Genomic DNA, 10470 nt, shown 5'->3' with positions numbered 1-10470 from the left:
TATAGTACAGAACTTATGACCTTGCTTTACCCTGGAATGTTCTCTTTAAGTACAGGCCCCTCAAAATAGTTTACCATAAATCTGTAAAGTGAATGATAGAAATATAAATTGGCACGTGTTTCATAACTTTTATAAGACTGGGATTCCTTAATGAGAGATCTCTTGGTCTGGTACTTCTTGACTAGGTAAACAGCCTGAGTCTTCTTTTAATACCTGTTTAATGGAATGATTAGCATAGGGTGCTCCCTATTCTTTGTGTTCATAGTTCTTGGATTTCTTGATCAGAATTCATTCTAGTTCCTTTTCTAGATCTTTGTGAAAGGATTATATTAAAGGATTTATGCTATATACTTCCTTCTTCTATTCTGCCAGCTTGGCTGGGCTTATTGCACAATATCATCTTAAGAAAGTGATATTTTGTTTCCTCTTTGCCTGTGTTTCTTCTCTTTGTTTCTTTTTTATTGTATTGCTGTAGCTATTGTTTCTAGTGCTTATCTTAAATAATATTAATAATGAGTACCCTTCTTTATCCTGTTCTTACTAAAAATGCTTCTAACTTTTCTTCATTATATATATAAAGTTCTCAGTTTTAAATAAAGCATTTATTGTATTTAAGAAAAGTCTTTATGCTTTAAAGAGTTATATAAACAGGTGTTAGAATTTGTTAAAAAGCCTTTTCATAATATATCGATAATCATATGCTTTTTATTATTTGTATTAATAACATAGTTTATTATGCTTATAATGTTTCTTTTGTAACAGTGACTATTCTGGCCCCCAATGCCTGAAGACTAGATATATCATATTTTACTCCACTCCTCAGAATTTTTCAGTATACTTAATAGGATTGGGAGGTATTCAGTTTGGCATTTCTGTCACAGTATATGTTTCCCCAATTTTAGGGGATCTTCAGCATCTCAGCTCCATTAAACAGGTTAGCTTTTACCAAAAAAAATGTACTTCAGAGGTGGTGGTGGGTTGTTGTTTGTCCTTCATTTTAAAGAGGATTTATAATACCACAGGTGATATCTTGACTTGCTTGTGAATTGGATTTAAGTGAGACAGAGATGTGAAAAGACACCAACCTCACAGTCTCTTTTTGAATCCTTGAAATCCAGTGGTAGGAGAAAAGTCAAGACAATTGGTGATGGCCCTGAGTGCAATGGATGATTTTGGCATCTTTAATGTCTGATCAAGCTCTCTTGAGCTTTTTTCTACAGTGCCTGCTTCACTTGCCTTCATGGACATTGGACCAGATTGCTTTCACCTGCCCATTCTACCAGGAAAGTCTTCACATGCTTAGGGTAGACATCCCCTAACTCACCAACGAGTTTAAAGCCTGCTCATTTCAGATATGGAACAAGAGTCTAAAAGAGTTAAATGAGTTGCGCAAGGTCATTTGTTTTTGCGAGCAGGCTGGACTATATGGCCTCTGAGATCCCTTTTTCTAGCTCTAGATATTAAAGAGATATATTAAGAAAAACCATTCTTTCCCTAAACATGGAGAGCATAATATCACCCCATACCCCCTCAGTCTTTGGGGAGTGAAGAGAAATTAGGTTGACAGCTAAACTCAGTTCCTAAATAGCAAAGTTGTAACAAGTTCCAAGTCCAAAGGAACCCCCTTCTCTAGACTTGTGTCCTAGATTCTTAGAGTTTCTTTGCTGATCTGGCAACAATATCTGGTCTGTAATCCTGCCTCCAAGGATGCCAAGCCTCAAGTTCCCTGGTCTGGAGATTCTACTGACTATACCAAAATTGAAAAGCATAAATGAAACGACCCAAATCACAAATACAGTTCTTGGGGCCAAAGGGAAAGACTAATGGGTCTAAAGGGAAAGAGGAAGGTAAGCCTTTCTTTTCACTCAGTTAGTTCATGGTGCGGTGCTTCAAGTGAACATTACCTTTACTCCTGAATGACATCTGAAAGAGAGGGACATCCTGTCCAAATCTAATAGTTTCAAAGACAGCTTATTTTGCAATGCAGCCAGTGGAGAGGAGCTGCTTCCATATTTGTAATATGTGAAAATAGAACCAAAAAGGTCTCTTTAGTTGCCCATATTAATGCCTCCATTTTAGATAATTTGGGCATGAGAAAAGTTCCATTACACTGAACCAAGCCTGAATTCTTGTTATAAATCTAAGCTGGTTATAGTGTATAATTTTAAAAATACATATACTATTGCATCCCATTTATTAATATTTTATTGAATAAATTTTTGTCACTGTTCATCATGGATATTGGCCTATAATGAGTTTTTTCTCCTTTGCTTTCTCCCTGGTTTAGATATCAGGGTCATGTTTGTATTATAGAAAGAGATTAAAAGGCTCACTTTTCCTATTTTTACAAATATGTAACTTTATGTAATATTAGAATTGATCTTTGAAAGTTCACTTATAAGTCTAGCTTGTCCTAAAGTTTCTTTTCTTTGGGAGTTCATTTATGACTTGTTTAATTTCTTTTTTTCATATAGGATCATTTAAATAATAAATTTCTTTTTTCTTTTAATCTGGGTACTTAATGTTTTAGAAGTATTCATTTATTCTGTGTTATTTTTATTTGCTTATAATTGGGCAAAATAGTTTTACTTCTTTTTCAATTTTTTATTTTCTAAATTTTTGTTCCTTAATTTAAATTTTATTTTATTCCTCAATTATATATAAACACAAATTTTTAAACATTTTTAAAAATCAGAGTTCCAAATTCTCTCCCTTCTTTCACTTGGGAAGGCAATCAATTTGATATAGATTACACATGCCCAGTCATCAAAATATTTCTATATTAGTTGCCAAAAGAAATTTGTTATGTTGCAAAAGAAAACATAGACCAACCTTTCCACCCCCCCAAGTAATAAAGTTAAAAAAAAATCTGGGTCTTATATGCAGAACTTTGATATGATCCTATCAAATTGACTAATACTGATTGAAATACAATAGGGATCCAAATGAATTACTTCTTACAGATGATCATCATACACCATTGCTGTTACTGTGAACAATGTTATCCTGGTTCTGCTTATTTCACTTTGTATCAGTTTATATAGGTTTTTCCCAGGTTTTTCTTAGAGCATCCTGCTAATCATTTCTTACATTACAATAGTATTCTATCATGATCATATTTGTTCAGATGTCCTGGAACTGATGAACATCCCCTAAATTTCCAAATTTTTTGCCACCACAAAAAGAGCTGCTATGCATGTCTAGGTCCCTTCCTTCTTCTTTGACTTCTTTGGGATTTAGATCTAGTAATAATATTGCTGTGTCAAAGAGTGTGCAGAGTTTTGTAAGTGCTTTGAGCATAGTTCCAAATTGCTCTCCAGATGGTTGGATCATTTCACAACTCCACCAATAGTTGTGTTAAGTGTCCCTATTTTTCCACATCTCCTCCAACATTTGTCATTTTCCTTTTCTGTCATATTAGCTAATCTGATGGGTGTGAGGTGGTACCACAAGAATTGTTTTAATTTGCATTCCTCTAATCAATTGTGATGTAGAGCATTTTTTTCATATAACTTTGATTTGTTCTGAAAATTGCCAATTCGTGTCCTTTGATCATCAAATTTGACTTAGCACTCTATAAGTTTGAGAAATGAAACCATTATCAGAGAAACTTGTAAAAAAATTCTCAGTTTCCTTCCTTTACTCTTAACTGCAAAGGTTTGTTTGTACAGAGCCTTTTAAAGTTGATGTAATAAAAATTATGCCTTTTATGTTCTGTAATGCTTTTCTATGTCTTGTTTTATCATAAAACTCTTATCCACAAATCTTCCAGATAAAATATTCTTTGTTCCCCTAATTTGCTTATGATATCACCCTTTATATCTAAATCATGTTCCCATTTTGACTTTATATTGGTATATCGTATGAATTGTTGGTCTTTATCTAGTTTCTGCCAAATTGCTTTCTACTTTTCCCAGCAATTTTTGTCAAACAGTGAGTTCTTGTCCAAAAATCTCAGATCTTTGGTTTTGTCAATTACTAGCTTATTATAGTCATTTATTACCATAAATTGTGTGCCTAATCTGCTCCACTGATATACCATTCTATTTCTTTCTTTTATTTTATTAAAGCTTTTTATTTCCAAAAACATATGCATGGGTAATTTTTCAACATTGACCCTTGCAAAACCTTCTGTTCCAAAATTTCCCCTCCTTCTCCTACCTCCTCCCCTCGATGGCAGTAGTTCAATACATGTTAAATATGTTAAAATATATGTTAAATCCAATATATGTTTACATATTTATACAGTTATCTTGCTACTCAAGAAAAATCAGATCAAGAAGGAAAAAACCCGAGAAAGAAAACAAAATGTAAGCAAACAACAACAGAAAGAATGAAAATACTATATTGTGGTCCACACTCAGTTTCCACAGTCCTCTCTCTGGATGTATATGGCTTTCTTCATCACTGAACAATTGGATTGATTTGAATTATCTCATTGTTGAAGACAGCCATGTCTATCAGAATTGATCATCATATTGTCTTCTTGTTGTTGTGTATAATGCTCTCCTGGTTATGCTCATTTCACTTAGCATGTAAGTCTCTCTAGGCCTCTCTGAAATCATCCTTTTGGTCATTTCTTACTGAACAATAATATTCCATAACATTCATATACCATAATTTATTTAGCCACTCTCCAATTGATGGGCATCCATTCAGTTTCCAGTTTCTTGCCACTATAAAAAGGGCTGCCACAAATATTTTTACACATGTATCACTCTATTTCTTAGCCAGTACCAGATTGTTTTGATGATTGCTTTTTTTTTTTTTTTTTTTTTGTGTGTGTGTGTGTGTGTGTGGTCAATATGGGAATTTATTTTATTTGACAATTTTTGATTAAAACTGTTTTTGCTTTTGTGGCATGAGGGGTAGTGGAGATGTGAATAAGAGAAAAAAAGTTAAATAATTGAAAAAAAATCCTGATTATTAATTTACACAGGTCATTTTAAAGCTCTCTTATAGGGTCTTGCTTGCCTTAAGAGTAAGTTTTAGAACCATCTGTGCCACCCTCCTCCCTTTCCTATATTGGATTTATGGAAGGATCTCTAATTTCCAGATGATGATTGCTTTGTAATACAATTTGAAATCTGGTACTGCTAAGCAACCTTCTTTCACATTTTTGTTTTCATTTACTTCCATGACATTCTTGACCTTTTGTTCTTTCAAATAAATTTTATTATTTTTTCTAGCACTATAAAATACCTTTTTAAAGAGTAATTTGATTGATATATCACTGAATAAAATAAATTAATTTAGGTAGAATTGTTATCTTCATTATATTGGTACAATTGACTCATGAGTAATTAATAGTTCTCTAATTGTTTAGATCCAACTTTATTGATGTGAAAAGTGTTTTTAATTATGCTCATTTAGTTCCTGGGTTTGTCTTGGCATCTGGACTCCCAAGTACTTTATATTGTTTGCAATTATTATTTTTTATTTATTTATTTATTTATTTTATAATTATAACATTTTTTGACAGTACATATGCATAGGTAATTTTTTACAACATTATCCCTTGTACTCCCTTCTGTTCCGAATTTTTCCCCTCCTTCCCTACACCCCCTCCCCTAGATGGCAGGAATTCCCATATATATTAAATATGTTATAGTATATCCTAGGAACAATATATATATGTGCAGAAACGAATTTTGTTGTTGTTGCAAAGGAAGAATTGGATTCGGAAGGTAAAAATAAACTGGGGAGAAAAACAAAAATATGCTAACAGTTTACACTCATTTCCCAGTGTTCCTTCTCTGGGTGTAGCTGATTCTGTCCATCATTGATCAATTGGAATTGGATTAGCTCTTCTCTATGTTGAAGATATCCACTTCCATCAGAATTGACCATCATATAGTATTGTTGTTGAAGTGTATAATGATCTCCTAGTTCTGCTCATTTCACTCAACATCAGTTGATGTAAGTCTCTCCAAGCCTCTCTGTATTCATCCTGTTGGTCAATTCTTACGGAACAGTAATATTTCATAACATTCATATACCATAATTTACCCAACCATTCTTCAATTAATGGGCATCCATTCATTTTCCAGTTTTTAGCCACTACAAAAAGGGCTGCCACAAACATTTTGGCACATACAGGTCCCTTTCCCTTCTTTAGTATTTCCTTGGGATATAAGCCCAGTAGTAGCACATTTGCAATTATTTTAAATGGAATTTTTCTGCCTACCTATTCTTGCTGTGTTTTATTGGTAGTATATAGAAATGCTGATAATATATGTGGATTTATTTTATATACTTTGGTGAAATTGTTAATTGCTTCAACTCAGTTTTTAGTTGATTCTCTAGGATTCTGTAAGTATACCATCATGTCATCTGCAAAGAGTGATAGTTTTATTTTCTCATTGACTTTTCTAATTCCTTCAGTTTCTTTTTTCTTGTCTTATTGCTATATTTAGCATTTGTTAAACAAAATTAAATAGTAGTGGTGATAACAGGCATTTCTAATCTTATTGGAAAGACTTCTATAATTACCATTACAGATAATGTTTGTGTTTTTAATAAGAATGAATGTTATATTTTGCCAAATGGCTTTTCGTATTGAGAAAATCTCATCATCCTAGAAATAGAACTTTCCTGCCAACTTCTTAAGTTGTCTTGGGCTGGAAAACTGCTTCTTCTGACCTTGTATTGGCTCTGACACTCCAGAATTTTATTTAAGGCATTATCTTAAAGTTTCATGGAGGATAATTTGGGAAAGTTTGACTACATGCTTCTCTACTCTACCATCTTGGCTCTACTTCTTTTTTCCAATTGTTTTGACTTTTCCTTTTTTATTTTTGAGATTTCATTCTCTTAAAAATATTAGCTAATTTTATTTTATTTATACTTTCCACTCCAAAGTAGCTCCTTGTTTTATTTAACAGTTAAATTAGATTTTTTTTTTTTTTGCATTCAATTCTGCTAATTCCTTCTTTATTATTAAATACTTTGTTATTTGTTTGGGGTTTTTAATTGTTCTAGTTTTTTTTTTTTAATTGCATTTCTAATATGTGGACCTCTTCTTTTTTTGTTGTTTGTAAAATCATATGGCCATATAATTTCTTTTTAAGGACTGTTGTAGTTACAATCCATAAATTTTGGTATCTTGTACCCTTATTTCCTTGGGGAAATTCTCCATTGTTTTATGTTTGGTTCATTCTGATTTTAAAAGTGTTCATTTCTTGGGTAAATTTCTGTTCTAAGGTATCAGTGGCTCTATTCTTTCCTCTCTAGCTATTCTCTTTTGTGTATCTTGTTTCATTTATCCTAAATATTTTTTATAATCTTTCTTCCCAGGATATTTTTTTTTTCCTTTGAGGTTCTGATTATTGTGAAGTTATTTTTTCTTTTTTTATTTACTTTTTGAGCTACTCTCACTATATAGTATTTTTTTTTTTTTTTATGTGTTAGGTCTTTTCTTTTCTTTTCTTTTTTTTCCTGAGGCTAGGGTTAAGTGACTTGCCCAGGGTCACACAGCTAGGAAGTGTTAAGAGTCTGAGACCTGAATTCAAGGCTGGTGCACCACCTAGCTGCCCATTAGGTCTTTTCTTTGGTTTATTCTTTTCATCCTGGATTAAAGGCTTGTGCTTAGGTCAAACTCTGTTCCTGTACTCTTGGATGGCTAGGGAAGGGAAAGGAATTATCCTTGGATTTATTCCTTTAGATACAGATTTTCTTTTTTTTTCAAAAAAAAATTTTAATTTAGACATGTACATTCATTTTTTACATATTTCCATGTGAGTTATGTTGAGAGAGAAAAATCACAAGAGGGAAAAATCAGAAGAAAAAAAAGATGAAAATAGTATGCTGCAATCTGCATTCAATGTCCATCTCTCTGGATGTGGATGACATTTTCTATCCAAAATTTATTGGAATTGCCTTAGATCACTGAATTGCTAAGAAGAGCCAAGTCTATTGTAGTTGAATATCACACATAAATGCAGATTTTCTTTTCCAAGAAGCATGGTAAAGATGGAATTTTCTGCTTCTATGAAAGTCAATCAATCAATCAATAACATGCCTATTATTTGTTAGCCACTGGAGATTCAAAGAGAAGAAAAATTAATTAATTTCAGCTTTGGGGAAGACAACACATGCAAATATGTTTAGAATGTATCTGCATATTTTTATATGCAGATACATTTATATAGTTATAAATATCTGGATTTACATACAGATGCATATGTACATTTACATATATACATACATATAGCATATTTACATATATTCACAAAGACATACACACACACAATTCAAATACAAAGTAAATACAAAATAGTTAAAAGTTTAGAAGAGATACAGGGCACTAATGATTGGGAAGAGGCTTCATGTGGAAGGGCCTTGAGGTAAGGATGAGGAAAGAATGCACTTCATACATAAAGGACAGTTACTACCTATTAATGTAAAAATTTCTGTATCATTTAATTTTGGCTGTTTAGAAACAAATGATTCTTCACTTCTATCTCCTGTTCTCATATCTCTATTCTTTTCAACTCTTCTTTTTTATGTTCTGCTCAAACTCTGGTCACTTCTACTAAACCTTTGGAATTCCTGAATTATAATGAATAATCTTTCTCTTCAGTCTACTTGTACTTATGGTACCCTAGCTTCCCAGCATCCTGTTCTGTCACACTAGCCCTAGAGAGGGAATCAGAATACTCCTTGCTCCCTTTGAAAATGTCTTTACTTTTTCTCCTTTGATACCTAACTGCCATCTTAAATGACTTAAATCTTAAATGAGGTAATAATACCTGTTTTTTTTTTAAATAAGGTTGTTTTTTTTTTCATCTAATGTAAATCATAGTGACTATCTTTGGGCCTTAAGGTTATTCTTCTTCCTTTCTCAAGATGTATAGTAGCACTCTTATTGTTTTCCTTTCTTCCTCAACTCCTTTCCTTTTACTGAGATTCTTCAACTTTTATGTCAGTGTATCCTAACCTCCCTCAAATCCCATGACCTATTATTTATTCTGCTTTATCCATGTACAGTCATATCCTGGATCTCCCCTTTACCACAAGCATCAACTTTCATGATAAATTCTGATGTACTGCCATAACTTATAATTCTGACTTTCTCTATGCTTTATCCCTCCTAAACCTTTCACTTTCATTATTATCCCCCAACTCCTCCATGCCTTAGACTTTCTCATGCTATTATCTCCTCCTCTGATGTCACTTTCTCGACTTACCTCATCTTGATCTAGTCTAAGTGTGGAGTCTAACTCCTGTTCCATAATAAATACTTAACTCTCAAATATCTTTCTCCCTGTCCTATGATTACCCATGTCTTATTATCTCATCTGCATTACTTTTACTATTTTCTTCTTCTGTTCCTATATAATTATGTGTTGTTGAACAGAACTGGAAGGTGTTATGAATACCCTACAAATTTATGTCATTTAAGATGACAGGTATCAAAGTAGGTAGAATGCCAGACCTGAAATCAGGAAGATTCATCTTCCTGAGTTCAAATTTAATCTCAGAAACTAACTAGCTACATGACCCTGAACAAATCACTTAAGCCTGTTTGTCTCAGTTCCTTGTCTGTAAAATGAGCTGGAAAAAGAACTGACAAACTACACTAGCATCTTTGCCAAGAAAACCAAGAATTGGACTGTGACTGAACAACAAAACAACAACAGTTGGCATTGTAAATATAACCACAAAATATGTCTCCCCCCCATACACTTGTATATACTTTCTTACAAATATCCATAAAGAGAAACTCATAAGTGGTGCTGCTTTAACATCAATCAGTCAATAAACATTAATTGCCAGCTGTGTGACTGGCACCATGATAAAGACAAAAGATAGTCTCTGCTTTCAAGGAACTCATATTCTAATGGGAGGGACATGAAAACTATGTTCAAACAAGCTACACACTAAATAACTGATAGAGCCCCTTAATGGAAGAAAGTATCTCAGGCCCTTTGTTACTGTACACTACACATAGAAAAGAAACTTTATTATGGATTTTTAATAATTGTTATCCCTCTGAAAGAATCATTTAAAAGTGAAAGACTTAAGACTATAGTTTGAAAACATTTTTCTATAGGGAGTTACTGACCTATAGACAAAAAAAAGCTTAAAAAAATCTATTTAATTTAAAATTTTTTAAAATAAGAAAATTTTTAACACATTAACACTTTAAAAAAAGGGTATCACTGTCTCTGTCCATTGACTCCCACCAGCATTGCACTCCCAATAGACTACACACTTTTTAAGGGAAGGAAAATTCTTGTCATTTGAACTCCTACTGTTCTGAACCAGATTGGTTTGAACATAGTAGATATTTAATACATATTTGAAAGGTTGAATTAAATTAGAAAATGATTTTGTAGGATTTCTTATTTGAGGGGAGTCCAGGGAAAGAAGGCAGTTTTCCAGGAAACAAAGTAAAAGGATCACAATATAAAAATCAAGAAGTTCACAAATAAAAGTGTTAACTTTTCTGAGACTCAGCTCCTTCTA

The sequence above is a fragment of the Sminthopsis crassicaudata genome, chromosome 3 (genome assembly GCF_048593235.1).
Source record: "Sminthopsis crassicaudata isolate SCR6 chromosome 3, ASM4859323v1, whole genome shotgun sequence".
NCBI classification, from domain to species: Eukaryota; Metazoa; Chordata; class Mammalia; order Dasyuromorphia; family Dasyuridae; genus Sminthopsis; species Sminthopsis crassicaudata.
This window is presented reverse-complemented; position numbering follows the sequence as displayed.